This window comes from Eptesicus fuscus, chromosome 22 (assembly GCF_027574615.1).
Source record: "Eptesicus fuscus isolate TK198812 chromosome 22, DD_ASM_mEF_20220401, whole genome shotgun sequence".
In the NCBI taxonomy this organism is placed as follows: domain Eukaryota; kingdom Metazoa; phylum Chordata; class Mammalia; order Chiroptera; family Vespertilionidae; genus Eptesicus; species Eptesicus fuscus.
Genome location: NC_072494.1, coordinates 8907888 through 8924149, shown reverse-complemented (window position 1 = coordinate 8924149; position 16262 = coordinate 8907888). Strand labels below are relative to the sequence as shown.

The 16262-nt window shown below is 40.5% G+C and overlaps 1 protein-coding gene and 1 long non-coding RNA gene across 5 annotated transcripts in view; one reads left to right on the top strand and one right to left on the bottom strand.

The window, feature by feature from the left end:
- The window catches only part of LOC114233616 (uncharacterized), a 30907-nt gene extending 28659 nt beyond the window's left edge, over window positions 1-2248 (bottom strand). Inside the window, exon 1 of the long non-coding RNA XR_008555227.1 lies at window positions 1769-2248. This is a non-coding gene — a long non-coding RNA (uncharacterized LOC114233616). The remainder of the gene's footprint in view (window positions 1-1768) is intronic.
- A 138-nt stretch (window positions 2249-2386) lies between these two features.
- The window catches only part of DENND2C (DENN domain containing 2C), a 51323-nt gene continuing 37447 nt past the window's right edge, over window positions 2387-16262 (top strand). For 2 of the 4 annotated variants that reach the window (XM_054712318.1, XM_054712316.1), the window contains exons 1-2: window positions 2387-2482; window positions 2848-4810. The gene's annotated coding sequence lies outside the window, so the exon portion shown is untranslated. The remainder of the gene's footprint in view (window positions 2483-2847; window positions 4811-16262) is intronic. The other 2 variants (XM_054712317.1, XM_008147191.3) reach the window with 2 other exon arrangements.

Here is a 16262-nt window from a genome sequence, read left to right as displayed (position 1 = left end):
AAGCAGGTGTTATTATCTCTATAGCGGGGAAGATGAATAAACTGAAGTTAGTAAAGTTAATAACATGCACAAGGATACACCTAAGTGAGCAGTAGTAGCAGTGGGGACCTAGGTTTGTCTGATCCCAGAATTTCTATGACCTTCAGGCAAAATAGTTATTAAGGTGGGGGTGGGGAGGATACAAGCAATGACTTGATATTGGGAGAACTTTTGGTTTATAGAATAAAATTTGCTTAGGCACTTTGATCATTGAAAAGCCCTTCTGACCAGATATAACGGAAGAGTGGCTTTCTTAGACAAAAGTCCAACAGGTGTAAATATAGAAAATCTGTACTTATGAGTTATTCTACTTAGTGAGACTTTATCTTACAAAAGGATTCTTAGCTTTAAGGATTTCATTGACAATAAAGTTATAGTCACTTGTAGTGATACATTTTAAATGATTTCACTTACCAAAATAAGATACAACTTCCTAGAAATTGCCTATTACTCAGGCTGAAGTCATATTCCAATTAGCCAGACTCTACTTATGCACATACAACTGTGTTGCCATCTAGTGGTTGGGCTGATACTTCATTCATATTATTTAGTAAACAATTACTGATCAAATACCCCAAGTATCAGGTAGTATTTTAGAAAAGCAAAGGTATAAATAAGGCTTCATCCCTACTCTCAAGTAGTTCACAATGCAAAGTTATAGGATCAGTGGATAAAACGTGAAAAAGAGAATTTGGTGAAACATCTCAGAAAGAAATGACGTTCGTTTCAAATGGAAAAAAATTAAAAATAGCAAATTCCTGTCTGGTTCCACATTCTGTACAGGTTGCCGTAAGCATGGGCGTGATCCCAACAGCATGTTTGTACTCGCCCTAGTGTTAAGTCTCCTCCCTGTTCTCTGAAGTTGAAGTTCTGTTAGCGGAGTATGTGTGAGTCCCTTAGAGAACCTGATTTTATTTTACCTTATCAAAATAATACCAACCGCTACATTTAACATTCTATTCTCAGGCTTAAAAAGACACTACCACTAGGTATATCTCCGTCTTACCCATGAGAGGGCAGTAGAATACATACATGGTAATTCATTTATTAAACCCATAGAAACCCACTCAGATTTGGCTTCATACTTTGTATGTGTAATCAGTCTGCCTCATTTTTGCCAAATAGTCTTCTTGGGCGCAAAGTCTGAACTCTGAAATAAATCTGAATGTTGAAATAAAATTCAAATCCACACTATTCTAGACCAACATTTCATCTTAGACGACTTTTGGGAAGTTTTCTAAATATGTAAGAACTTGGGAGAGTAAGTAGGGGGGAAGAGTTGCCCATAAAGATCACTGTTCAAAATTTACTACAAACAATACATTTATTTCCTCATTGAGTCAGATTTTTACAATGTCTTGTCAAGACTTCTTTTCCCCCATCATAGAAGGTAACTCCTGTATCACTGTCCACAACTCAGGGTTTCAGGATGGTTTGGGACATTCAGCTTTTACTGCTGTGGCTAAATTGGCCTGTGACAGTCATCGGCGACGTGTAACCAAACACCTCTCTTTCTGGCAGGCTTCTATTTTGGTACCTCTCTGTGAACAGATGTGGGGAGAGTTTGGGCACCAGACCCAAGAGGCTCTGGTGGAGTGGGCGGGATGGGGAGGGGCGCGGCGGGTGGGGCTGTCAGCGAGCGCCTGGGAAACAGGCTCAACGCATCCTCGCCCCGCAGCTTTAGTGAAACTGGGTGCTGCCCGCGGTGGGCGCAGCGCCCTGCACATACCTGAGCGGGAGCGTGTTGCAGGCGTAGTGCTTCTGCATGTGTCACCACCGGGCGTGGGGCCGACCTCGGGCTCTGGGCGTATCAAAGGCTTCCCTGCTCTGGGATTTCAAGCCTCCGGTGTTGGGAGCGCTACTTGCAACTACGTTTCAAATTAGCACCGCACTGCAATCGCCCGGGACATGTGCTCCTTGAGCTCCGCCACAGAAACGGTGGCCCCGGGCCGACTGCGCCCGGCGGCAGGAGACTACGCCCATGGTTTCCTTGAGCGAGGTGCCATTTGGATCACCTGTAGCCGCGAAGTCGTGTAAAGTTCGGGTCCGTCCCGGAGGGGCCGGCCCGCAGGCACAGCGAGGGCCCCGCAACTTTGCTAGAGGCCCCGGCTGGACGACAGTGGCGACGGTCGCCAGCTGCTGGGGCCGCCGCGTCGCGGCACGGAGGTCCCGGGCAAGGTCCCGGCCCGTGCGCGGACCAGAGCGGGGGCGGTTCCCCGACCGACGGAGCTTGGCAACGCCGGGGGCGGGCCGAGCGTGAGGGATGGAAACAGCAGCCAATCAGAAACCTGTTTGGCCGGGCGGGGGCGGGGCCTTCGGCCGGGGCCTGCGGGGGCGGGACGGAGCCGACCCGAGTGGGACAGACGGGACTTAGCGCCTCCACTGAGGAGAGGACGGGAGCCGCGCAGCCCGGCCGCGGGGGCGGCGTCGGGGCCCAGGGCAGGTAGGAGCGGGGGCTTCGAATCGGGGCCGCGGGGGGGGTGTCGGCCCCGACCCGGCTGTCTCGGCACCTCCCGGGCCTCGAGGGACGCGCGGGTGTCCGGCCCCCGAGGACGCGAGTTTGGGGCGCTCCGCCTGTCGCCCGCGGTGGTTGTGGCGGAGCCGGGGCTCAGGGTCACCTCGCCGCTCTCCTCGGGGGCGCGGGGGACCGTCGAGGCGGCAGCGGTCGGGGGGCCCTGCGGGGAGAGAGGGAGCGCCCCGCGTGCGGGAGGAAATGCGGGGCCTCGTCCAGGAGGAGCCGGTTTCGACGTCGGCAGAGGTATAGACCAGGGGCTTCAAAATAAAGTTGTGTGTTTTGGTTCTTAACAGAATCCGACTCGCACAACAGCAAAAGCCAAGTCGGTTTTGATGTTAAAATCTGACAATGGAACATGGACGAGCTTCTGAGTAACCAGAATAGCCGCAGATGATGAGATGATGAGTCAAGGGCTGGAGCCTTGGCCAGGACCCATGGACCACTTGTGGTGTAGACCTCGGTCAGGGTGACTTTTCTGGGCCTCCTTGCCTTGGCTGTAAAACCGGGGTGCTCATGCCTTAGGGGTATCCCGAGGGTCCAAGGAGATGAGAGTATTCTACCAACGTTAGGTATTGTTATTGGGCTGTGCACCAGCCTCCTGCACATTGACCAATTGCCAGACACATAGTAGGAACTCTGTAAACCTTTACCCTAAAAGCTAGTGATGGACCGACAGTGTTTTAGATAAAATCCTGAATCTGTTTACTGTGTAGATAAATGCTTCAAGCCCATTTCCCACAAAAATCACCATTGTTTGAAGTGTGGTCCATGTTTAACTGACTAATGAATTTTTCTAGAATAGTACATGTTATCTATACACTGCTCCTGAATCATTTACCGTGAAGCAGTCGATGGCTGTAGTTTCAGTTACCTGGGAAAGTAAGCTGGGAGTGTTGCTTCCCATCAAGACTTTGATTTGTGTTTTTTTAAGAGTTAAGTCCTCCCAAACAAAATTGATGTATGGCTGTGTTTTTTTTGTAAGGGCGTTATTATAGACATTTGCATTCTTTTCTATGGGCTTGAGGGATTTAAGAGGGAGACCGGAAATAAAACAGGGAATAGCAGTTTGTAACCAGCAGACTTTTACCGGGGATACTTCTGGGCGTGTTCTGAATTAGTTTCCCAGGCAGAAACCAGGAAATGTAGTAATTGTGTTTCTTGGCCTTTATTAAATTTTTTTGTGTTGAACCTGGCATGGATTTTTTAAAATGCAGATATAAAGGAAGAATTTTTTTTTTCTGATGTGACAATAAGCAGTTATCTAAAGTTGGAAATTATATTTTAAATGATCTGTAATGAATCCTATAACAGATGAGGATTTTAGATCATGGAATACCAAGATCAAATTAAATGGAGAAATAAAAAGGGAAGGTCCTAATGAATAGAATTTTGTGTTGCTTTAAATGTTTACATGTTTCAAAGGTTCAGTGAAGATGAATGTTTTGAAACTATTTAAAAATAGTTTTAAATACATTCTCCATATATAAATATAAACTCCATATATAAATTTTGCTGTGATATATAACTTGTGGGTATTGGAAGCTTGAAGCCTTACATTTACATTATTTATTGAGCACCTGTTATATTCCAAGGCACAGCTTGAGCACTTACCTTGTACAGTATTCATGTATGGGCAGGATATAATTCTTTATCTTAGATATTGATGTGCTAAAATCAGTCTAACAACTGGGCTAAAATAAGTTCCGAGAAAGTTGGTTTTAAAACTGGTAACAACACCCACCAGCATTCATCGGGACCTACTCTGAGCCAGGCAGTGTTCTAAATTCTTCCCGTGCATTAGCTGATTGAATTCTTACACAGCACCATGAGGGGTGTTATTATTATGAGCTCCTTGCTCAAAGACACAGAGGAGTTGAGTAACTTGCCCATATCAAGCAGCCTAGGTAGCAGAGCTAGGATTCAATCCCAACAGCTGGGCTCCCCCAAATCCTGATCTTACCCTCCGCACTAGACTGAGTTTCCAATTCTGTGAGTGAGTTACAAAGGAAATCCAATGGGTATTTAAAAGAGTTCTGCAAAAGAAAGTCTTCAAAAAGAAGGAAAGAAAAAGATAGGGAGAGAATAGAAACTGGTATTGCAAGATGTAGACTGAAGTCACGTTCAAGCTACAATTTAATTATACTTGGCATATAAGAGCATTTTTCCCCCCTGGTGAGTGACGTGGGATTCTTTTTGTTTCTAGGTTCTCAGTCACTCAGTCACTACAATTATGGCATCATCTTAATAATGTGAGAGGTGATTATTTTTCAATAAGTTTAAAATGTCTGTTCTTGGACCATGAGTTAAATGTTAGATTGAGGAAAAGAAAATGCTTCCCTAACTTCAAGAAGCTTATAACCAAACATGTAAATAAGTCCCTACAATTTCAGTGTGATAAGAGTTAAAACAGAGATACAGAGTTTACTGGGAACATTGATTAGGAAAAACAATGCTATATATGGGAGGAGAGTTAGAGAGGAGATATCATATTTGAATTTGGCTCTGAAGGATGAGCAGGAGTTTGCCAAGTTGGAGAAGGGAACAGAAGACAATAGCTGAAAATCAGGAATATTAAAAGTATGTGGACGCCCGGGTTGCGGGCTCAGTCCCCAGTAGGGGGCGTGCAGCGGCGTGCAGGAGGCAGCTGATCAATGATTCTCTCTCACCATTGATGTTTCTCTCTCTCTCCCTCTCCCTTCCTCTCTGAAATCAATAAGAAAATATATTTTTAAAAAGTATGTGGGCCTGGCTGGCGTGGTTCAGTTGTTGAGCATCTATCTACCTATGAACCAGGAGGTCACGGTTCGATTCCCGGTCAGGGCACATGCCCGGATTGCAGGCTCAATCCCCAGTGTGGAGCATGCAGGAGGCAGCTGATCAATGATTCTCTCTCATCATTGATGTTTCTGTCTTTCTCGCCCTCTCCCTTCCTCTCTGAAATCAATGCAAACATATATATTTTTTAAAGAATATGGTATGTTTGAGTGTTGTAATTTACTGTCACTAAGATCAGACTGTATGGTGAGTGGTTGGGCTAGAGCAGATGGTGCCTGGAAATAAGAAATGGCAGAGCTTGGTTGCTCATCACATTAGGACCACTGAAACTGCTAGAAATTAGGTTCAGTGTGGGATTTCAGTGCCTCTCATTTGGAATAGATTTGTCCATCTTGGCAACATTTAAAGGTAGTTTTAAGACTTGGAAGTACAGGATATATTAGAAAACAGTATACAAACTAGGTAAGTAAAAAGTTATGACTCAGAAAAAGAGAGAAAAGAAGTCTGCTGGTGCCACGTGGTGAAGAGCCTTTGCATCATGCTAAGGACTTTGGACTTGATGCTAAAAACAATGGAGAGCCAGTGAAGGACTGTAAGTAATTAGGAAAGATAACGTGGTGGTGGTAGGTGTGGAGGCTGGGTAGGATGGAGGGAGATAAGTTAGAAGGCTATTGCTATTGAGATAAGAGAAGATAAGGACCTGGAGTAGGAAAATAGCAGAGATGAAGAGGAGAGGACAGATAATGAAATGTAGAATTTATAGGGATTAAAAACTGATTGGCTTTGAAGGTGAACAGAAAAGTAAACAACTTGGCTTCTCAGCTTGGGATTCTGTGGATAGAAGAACATGTTTTGTTTTGTTTTGTTTTGTTTTGTTTGTTTTGTTTGTTTTGTTTTAAATGTGAGAGGAAGGTAACCATTTCAGTTTTGAACATGCTGAGTTTGAAGTGTATGCAACATGCAGTTGGAGATGTCAAGAGAGGATCCATAGCCTGGAAGGGAGGCTGAGATTGGTGATTCAGAGTTTGAGTTGCACAGTAAAAAGTCATTGAAGCCCTAAGAACAGACAAAATTGCTCAGGGAGTACATATGGAATTAGAAGAGAGGAATAGAAGGGGATGTTTGTTTATTTATGCTAATTTCATCTTACACATTGTGATTATAAAGCAATAAAATGGGTTTTAATGGAAGGTTAACCCCTTTTACATCCAAATGAATTCTGTTCTTCCTCCCCTCCCCACTTCCTTTATTGATTACAGAGAGGATGGGAGAGGGAGAGATAGAAACATCAATGATTAGAGAGAATCATTGATCGGCTGCCTTCTGCACGCCCCACACTGGGAATCGAACCCACAATCTGGGCATGTACCCTGACTGGAGAATCGAACCATGATCTCCTGGTTCATAGGTTGACACTCAACCATTCAGCCCATACCAGATGGGCTGAATCCTGTTCTTTTAAAATTTTGTTTAGGCTTTACTCATTTATTCCAAAAGTATATTGCCCAAAATATTATTGGAGTTTCTCTTTGTAAAAAAAACAAAAAACTTTATAGCAAATTCACAGCCATTCAAGAAAGTAGATATTCCTATTTTGTTATAGAATTATTTTTTCCTCTACTGTACTTTCTATTTTCATGCTTATATAGCCTATTTATCTTAAATAAAAGCTACAAAAGCATATGGTATATAGCTCTTGGAAGTGAGAAATAGTGCTCTTTTAAAAAAGAAATCTTTGCCTCCCATAAATTTAGATTATCAATAACTGCTAGTTGATTCATCTTAATAACCAATCTTATTCAATCTTGGCTCCAAATACCTTAGGTGTTTCTAAAATTCATTCTCATCCTCAAAGAAGAAAGGTTTGCCACCACAAATGAGACTCAAAAGAATGTGTTATGTATGGCTTTGAAGGCATTTTCAAAAAAGGAATTTCAAAAATATTTTCCCAATTTGTGGTCTCATTAGAATAAGTGTAATATCTTCTAAGGCAAGGACTGGCAAACTTTCTGTAAAGGGCAGATGGTAAGTATTTTAGACTTTATGGGCTACACAGTCTCTGTCGCAACTACCCAATTCTGCCAAAAGAGAGCCATAGACAATACTTAAGTGATTGAGCATGTGTTGGGTTCCAATTAAAGTTTGTTTATGGACACCGAAATTTGGATTTCATATAATTTCCATATGTCATGAAATATTATACTTCTTTGATTGTTTTTCCAATTATTTAAAAACTAGAGGCCCAGTGCATGAAATTCGTTCACAGGTAGGGTCCCTACTGGCTGCCAGCTACTGGCTGGGCCTTCCTTCATTTCGTGCCGCCCCTGGTGGTTAGTGCATATGATAGCTATCGATCGAACTCCCAGTTGGCCGAATTCCCCAGGGGACACTTTGTATATTAGGCTTTTATATATATAGATGTGAAAACCTCAGAGGGTATGCAAAAACAGGTGGCCATATTTGGCCTAGAGGTGTAGGCCTTACTCTGCTGTCCCTATCATAAGGAGTGTTCTTCGGAGTACTTGAATTTCTAAGTTTAGTTTTTCAAAAATGGTTATTCAGAGTTATATCTCCTATTTCTAAATTCTAGTACATTTCGTAAGACATCTGAAAATGTTTCATTCATCCTCCATTTCTTGGAGAGTGAGTGAAAAATGTTTCCTTCACTGGTTTGGAACCTGAGATACAGAGAAATAGATTGACTTCTGCAATGTCAGAATCAAAAATAGGTTTGAAAATACTTTTCAATATTCAGTACTCCTTTCTGAACCTGTAAATCAGCGATCTTTTTGCCTTGGTGAAAGTGTCGACATTGAAAGCTGGGTGGAATAAAAGACCAGAAAGTGAGTGTCCTGCACTGGCTCCCAGAGGGTTGGGCAGGATGAAATCTCTTGTTTTTTCCCTCTCGGATGTGAATGAATACTTTTCATCCTAAGGAAAAGAAAACATGAAGTTTTTCTTTACTTCCTGGGCATTGTAGCAGGTTATCTGATGGAAGGATGAAGTAAATGATGGTGAGATAAGAGGAATTTTAAAGGACTTTTTCTCCTCTAGCTATCCCAGATATTTCTCTTTGCACCTCCTATTTTTGAGGAGGAAATTCAAGATATTGTTTTCCTTATAAATCTTAGATTCCTGGTTGGCAGCCTGAAAATAGCAGTTTTAGCATTCAATTCAGGCAGTACTGATTCATTTATACTGGTTAAAGATTATTATTTATGCTGTACTTTTTAAAGCTAGATATTTGACTTTCATGGTTTTCATAGCAGTGATAAATGTTTACAAGCGAGGACATAAAAGAAAATTATTAGTTTTCCTTCGAAGTTTAAATTCATAGAAATGGCATATTTGTAGATTGTTTCTGTGTGGATGTTAACATTTAGGACAGATTGGGGTAACTATGTGTGTGTGTGAGTACATGTGTTTTATTCTTGCTGCTACTTCAAAGAAATGTGCATTTTTCTCTTTTTCCATTGGAGTAAAATACAAACAAAACACTCCAGCTGTCTAGGATATTTTTGAATTGGTTACTTAGCAGTAGGAAGCATAATGTCGTATTTAAATGTTTATCTGTATTCTCTGATACTCTGATTAAATAAGAGTCTATTAAGGCTGATGACAAGAGGGCCTGCTGGGAGGAAATGACACCGTCTGCTCTGCAACAGTATTTGCTGCAAATCCTCTTCCCTGGTCCCTATTACACTGTCAGGGGTGCCATGGAACAAAAGAGGAAGGTTATGCGAGGTAGAGTGATGGGCCATTTGAGCATGATCATAATTCTATGGTTATTATCATGCAGTTAATTTATATTAACCTAAGTCAAGGTCAAGCAAAATGTAGCCAAATTTTATCTGCTGTTGGTAGAAATAGTGAGATGCTATCTAAGCAAGGCTTATTTTTGAACTTTAAATGCATTCATCAAGTGCAATATTGTTAAGAGTTCAGTGATCATTGTACTTTATTTATTTATTTATTTATTTATTTTTATATATATTTTATTGATTTTTTTTGTTTGTTTTACAGAGAGGAAGGGCAAGGGATAGAGAGCTAGAAACATCGATGAGAGAGAAACATCCACCAGCTGCCTCCTGCACACCCCCCACTGGGGATGTGCCTGCAACCAATGTACGTGCCCTTGACTGGAATCGAACCTGGGACCTTTCAGTCCGCAGATCGAGGCTCTATCCACTGAGCCAAATCGGTTTCGGCGATCATTGTACTTTAAATGCAAACTAGACCAATTTGCCCTTAAAATTTATTGTTTAATTTGAAGACAGCACAGAGGTAAAATAAAATACAGAACCATATCCAATAGCTGCATCTGGAAGTATAGGAATGTTGAGGAAATAGTGGCTTGAGAAAAAGTATAAGACTTTTAATGAAGATTATTTGAAATATGGGTTTATCAAATGTGTAAAACCTGACTAAAATGACAGACTCCATGTATTAGTATTAATGTTGCAAATGAAAGTTTAAAATCTTTAAAATTAAAAATGATTCTTAGAAACATAGCATAAGTCCTTTCAAATATTTTCAAAGAAAGAAAAGAATATGAAATTATCTCCCTTTATAGGAAATTGAAAAAGATTCATGATTGTTAATTGCATGTCAGTGGCATAAGAGAAAATGGCTACATATCTCTTGAAAAAAGTATTTGTCTAGAATGAATGGATGTTATGTTTATGATTTTTTATGATAAATCGACTGAAAATGAAAAATTGCACCTCTTAATGATACCATGCCTCTGTTCTGTACCATTTGGGACTTTTCTACAGTGCTTATACTATGCCTGTTTAGTATGGTGCAGATTTCACAGTCTAAATTGATTAGACCACTGATATTATAAATTACACTATGCTTTTAGTTTGTTAAATATAGTGCCAAGATAATAAGGAGGATTTTCTGTGCTGTTTAAATTTAACCACAATAGTATGTGCATAATTACAGAATTTTTGAAACTTTTAAAAATAATTTTAAGTAATGAAATAGAAATTTTGATTACAAAACAGAGAGAAATTATTTTATTTTTTGTTGTTGTTTTTTGTTTTCCTTATCAAAAGGATATTTTTTCCATTGATTTCTTAGAGAGAATGGAAGGGAAGGGGAGAGACAGAAAGAGAGAAACATCGATGTGAGAGAGACACATTGATTGGTTCCCTCCCACAGGCACCCCAACCAGGGACCAGGGCCAGGACAGAGCCTGCAACAGAGATACGCGCCCTTGACCAAAATCCAACCTATGACCCTTCAGTCCGCAGGCTGATGCTCTAACCACTGAGAAAACCAGCTAGAGTAGGAGTTATTTTAAACATTGTTTGAAGCTGCTGATAATAGTACCCTCCCCTGCCCCCCCCCCCCAAGGCTTTCACTGTGTTTTATTGAGTATTTCCTAAAAGCACCCTTTCCATACTCAAGGAGAGGGCGGAAGACAGGCAGGCAGGCAGACAATAGTCAAAGCAATACAACTGATAGTGCAGGCATCCTCCAGCTTTTGTCTGTGTGTCCAGGGCAGTGGGACCACTGGTCTTTGGCAGAAACAGTAAGCTGGGCATGAGTGAACACATTATTCCAAGGGCTTAGAGCGCTCTTTGGAATGACTGTTTTATGGATCTCTAAGCTTTGGTATGCATAGAACACCCTCGGGATATCATGGATATAATGAAAAATATTAGAAGTTATTCAATATATTAAAGGAGGCTTGCTGAGTATCCACGTTGTAAAATATTTTATTCAGAGCTAATTATACCTACTTACTGTCTGATAGTTAAGAGATGAGGAGCTAAGCTGATTGTGTGAATCTAGAATTTTTCTGGTTGAGAGGCATTCTCATTTGGCAGGTATTTCCAATATTTTTTAATAACAAAATTTCAACATTAAGCTGATATTTTTTCCTTCTGCTTTCCCCTCACTTTTATTTTGGACATCTTTCCATATCTACACACAAATCTCTACCTCCTTCTTTTTAATCCTTGCATAATATTCAACCAGGGTGCTCGGTTTGGTTGAGTAGTTTGTGTATTACACATCGGTACCCAGCTGAAGGTCTGCTTGTCGGTTCAGTGTGCCAGGCTGCCCCTTCCCACAGGGATCCTCTCCTCACCCCACTCTGGCTCTGACCACCCGCACCAGCCTGGCTGCCCCCTCATTCTGCTCAGGCACTAACATCCCTTGCCAGGCTGCCCCTCTATGGGGCTGCCCTCTTTACCCTGTTTGGGTCCTGACAGCCCACACCAGCATCCCTCTTACACAGATGCTCTCCTTACTCCTGCTCTGGTGCTCTGACACCCTGCTCTGGGCCCTTGTGGTCCTTAGCTTCAGGCTGGGATGCCTGCCTTACCCTCTTCCACCCAATGGCTTTAGGCCAGTGGTCAGCAAACTCATTAGTCAACAGAGTCAAATGTCAACAGGACAACGATTGAAATTTCTTTTGAGAGCCAAATTTTTTAAACTTAAACTTCTTCTAACGCCACTTCTTCAAAATAGACTCGCCCAGGCCGTGGTATTTTGTGGAAGAGCCACACTCAAGGGGCCAAAGAGCCGCATGTGGCTCGCGAGCTGCAGTTTGCCGACCACAGCTTTAGGCTGTTGTCCAGAGGACCAGACGTAACAATTTTCATCTTAATAATAACTTGGATTATTTCTTAATGATATTGTTGGGCCTGAGGGTAAAAACATTGCAGGCCTAATTCTTCATGTGTTTTATTTTAAGTAGTAATTTGAGAGGCTATTTAATAACTATGTAAATGCAGTTTTATTTTCTGTTGCTTTTATATTGTCAAGTGAGATAAAATAGCCAATGAATGTATAATTTCAAGATGTGATTTGAAAACTTGAGAAATCTGTCTTCTGGCTTTTTAGCTTTAGAATGAGATAGGAAGTTACACTATAGATTGGATATGAATGTATGTATTTAGGAGAGCCTGCTATGTCTCTAGTTTTAAATCCTTGAAAAGTGCATCTTTTTATATAACAGTAAAAAGAAAGCCGGATACAATTACATATACACTATAATTGCAGCTGTGTAAAAATATGCTTATGAACTAAGACAGGAAGGAAATATACCAAAATATACCAGTGATTATGCTGAACATGGTAGACATAAATATTTTTCCTAGTTTTCTTTCTTTTCCAAATTTATAAAATGTATTACTTTATGACTTTTAAAGCTTTTAAAAAATTGCTTCTTTTTAGTTTCTGGAAAAATTTTTTAACCTTTGAACACTCTAGGAAGTAAGAATTTTGTTGCCTTTCCACCCCCACCACCCTAATGTTTTCCTAAGGAGAATTTAGCCAAGTCTGAGTTTGTGATTTGAAAACTAGGTTACTTTAAAGTTATTCAAAGCTATTTGGGAAGCTGAAAAATTCTGAGTTGGGTCAGTTATTTCTTCCTTTAGAGGGGGGTTTAAAAAGCATAATTAAATTAAAAGATTAAGATGAACTTCATCTAGAAGGCATTCAGGTGGCCAACAGGCACATGAAAAGATGTTCTACCTCACCAGTCATAAGGAAAATGTAAATCAAAACCACAATACTTGTTAGAATGACTGTTGTCAAAAAGAAAAGAAATAGTAAGTGTTAGCAAGGATGTGGAAAAAAGAGAACCTTTGTGTACTGTTGGTGGGAATATAGATTGGTGCAGCCACTATGGAAAATAGTATGGAGGTTCCTCAAAATATTAAAAATAGAACTACCATATGGTCTGGCAGTTCCACTTTCAGATGTTTATCCAAAACAAAAGCACTAATTCGAAAAGATATTTGCACTCCATTGTTCATTACAGCATTATTTATAATAGCCAGGATATAGAAACAACCTAAGCATCCATAGATAGATGAATGCATAGGAAATGCAAGATCTATCTATCTATCTATCTATCTATCTTGCCACTTGTGACAGCATAGGTGGACCTCAAGGGCATTATGCAAAGTGAATAAGTCAGACAAAAAAGACAAATACCATATGATCTCACTTATATGTAGAATCTAAAATATAAAGAAAAAAACAAGGTCATAGATATAGAGAACAGATTGGTGGTTGCCAGGGGTGGGTGGGATAGGTGGGGGTAGGTGTGGGGAGGGGGGGAGGAGGGCAGTGGCAAAATGGGTGAAGGAGGTCAAAAGGCACAAACTTCTAGCTATAAAATAAATAAATCATGGGATATAATGTAAAGCATGGTGACTATGGCTGATAATACTGTATTGCATATTTGAAAGCTGATGAGATTAAATCTTATAAATCCTCATGACAAGAAAAAAAAGGAAAAAAATTTGTAACTATGTATGTTAACAGATGTTTAACTAGATTTATTGTGGTGACCATTTCACAATGCCATACAAATATTGAATCATTATGTTGTAGACCTGGAACTAATATAAATGTTATATGTCAATTATACCTCAATAAAAGGTAAGTTTTAATTATATAGTTACTAACATTGCATTAATATAATAAAATTGTTTTTAAACAGTTGTTTTTAACATTAATTTTACATGTAATTTCCCACATTGTAGCATTTTGTAAAACCTCCTCTTTTGCTGAAACATTTAATCGGACTGTCATACTTAAGCAGTCTTTAAAATTTAGCTCTGAGTCAGCTCTTTTTATCCCCACAGCTGGGAGTCATCAGTCCCCATGTCCCTCCTACTTCAGGACACATGCTCAGCACTCTGGTTATCTTTCAGTCTCTCGGTTTGAGGTGGGCAGGAAGTACCTCCTCATTTTCCCTTGGGAGACACACACACACACACACACACACACACACACACACACACACTCATACACACACACACCACCTAGTTTCTTTTTTTTAATTTATATATATTTTATTGATTTTCCACAGAGAGGAAGGGAGAAGGATAGAGAGCTAGAGACATCGATGAGAGAGAAACATCGACCACCTGCCTCCTGCATACCCCCCACCGGGGATGTGCCCGCAACCAATGTACATGCCCTTGACCGGAATCGAACCTGGGACCTTTCAGTCCGCAGACCGACGCTCTATCCACTGAGCCAAACCGGTTTCGGCACCACCTAGTTTCTTTAAAGAAGTCCTCTCTATAGTCTCTTGTAATTCTTACAATTAACAAATTGTAATTCTCATATAGTCTTGACACAGGTAACGAACCGATGCCAGCAGAGCCAGTTTGATGCTACCCCACTTTGTAATCCTTGCACTTCTCTTTAGAATATGAAAGTACTTGACTCCTATTGTTTTGATTTTTGGCCTTTGAGGCCCCTGCTGAAACTCAGAGAGGACAGGAAAAGTTGCAGTTGACATCCTGTTATATTAGCTGATATTATTGTTATGTCTACCTACAAGCAAGTAGTAATACCTAGTGGTTAAAAGCACAAGCTTTGGAGGGAAGCGGAACTAAGTTTGTATTACCTTGAGTATCTTAAACCAGTTCAGCCTCCGCTTCCTCATTCACAAAATGAGAATTAAGTGAATAATGAAAGTAGGTTCTAACTAAGCACAGTTCTTGGCACATGCAAACATTTAATAAATAATAATTATCATCATTTAAAATGTCACATAACTATGCAAACATACCTCTTCTGCAACTCCTGGGTTTTTTTCTCTTTACATTTTATTTGCTGATAATATTTGAATAGTAGTGGTTAGGTTCTGTGGCTGATCAGAAATATGTAAGAGCTGAACTTGCTTGAGAGGACTGAGTTGACCTCAGTCACAGCATTAGATAACATTAAATACTCGATTGTTAAATTATAGCCTTATTTATGGCAGAGGAGCAGTGATGTGGATAATGGACCATATCATTTGATTATTTGGAAAATAATTTTTTTAAACTTTGGGGTTGTAATTTTCACTTTTTGAAAGTACCTTTCTAAATTTATTTTTCTTAGTTAAATTTAGTTGAATATCTTTAAAATATTAGTATTTGGTAAAACATTACTTTATAGGCTAGCTGGATTAAACTAGTCTTATGTAGTGAAGTGATTATGTTTCAGTCCAAGGATGTGCTTTAATAGTACTAATGAGCATATATGTTATATATAACAGGGGTTCTATTATAAGAAAATTAGTTTGCATTCCCTTCACAAACATTGTCTAATACAATAATCCCCCCTAATCGGTGGGAGTTATGTTCCAAGCCCCACAATGGACGCCTAAAACTGTGGATAGTACCAAACCCTGCGGATACTATGTTTTTTTTCCTATACATACATACCTATAATAAAGTTCAACTTATAAATGAGGCACAGTAAGAAACTAACAACAATAACCAATAATAAAATAGAACAATTATAGTAATACTAGAGGCCCAATGCACGAAGATTCGTGCAAGAATGGGCCTTCCTTGCCCTGGCTGCCAGCACTGCCTTCGCTCTGGTGGGAGCTGCCTTTCCGCTGCAGCCCGGAGCCGCCTTTCCGCCTTCCCACGCTGCCCAGAGGCCCGGAGCAGCTGGGGTGGTGTGGAACGCCTGCTTCCCGCCCCACCCCTGGGCACTCGGCTCCTGCATATGCAAATTAACCCACCATCTTTGTTGGGTTAATTTGAATACTCACTCCTGATTGGCTGGTGGGTGTTATGGTCCATTAGCATGTTACTCTTTTATTAGTGTAGATACTAGTAATAGCAGTATGTGCACGTGATCTTTCTCTCTCAAAATACCTATTGTACTATACTCACCCATCTTGCATTGAGTGAGATGATACAATATCTACCTGATGAGATGAAGTGAGGTGAATGACATAGGCATTCTGACATAGTGTTAAGGCTGCTATTGACCCGATGATGTGTCTGAAGGGGTAGGGGGGCATCGAGCCACGAAGATGTCATGTTTTCATCCACAAATTGAATGCCTTTTCCATCTTAGGAACTAATTGTGCACTGTGGCCATATTTTTTGCAGTTTGAGATGCGACAGCAAAAGTAGTACAAATTTCTTTCCCTTCTTCACAATTTCATGGT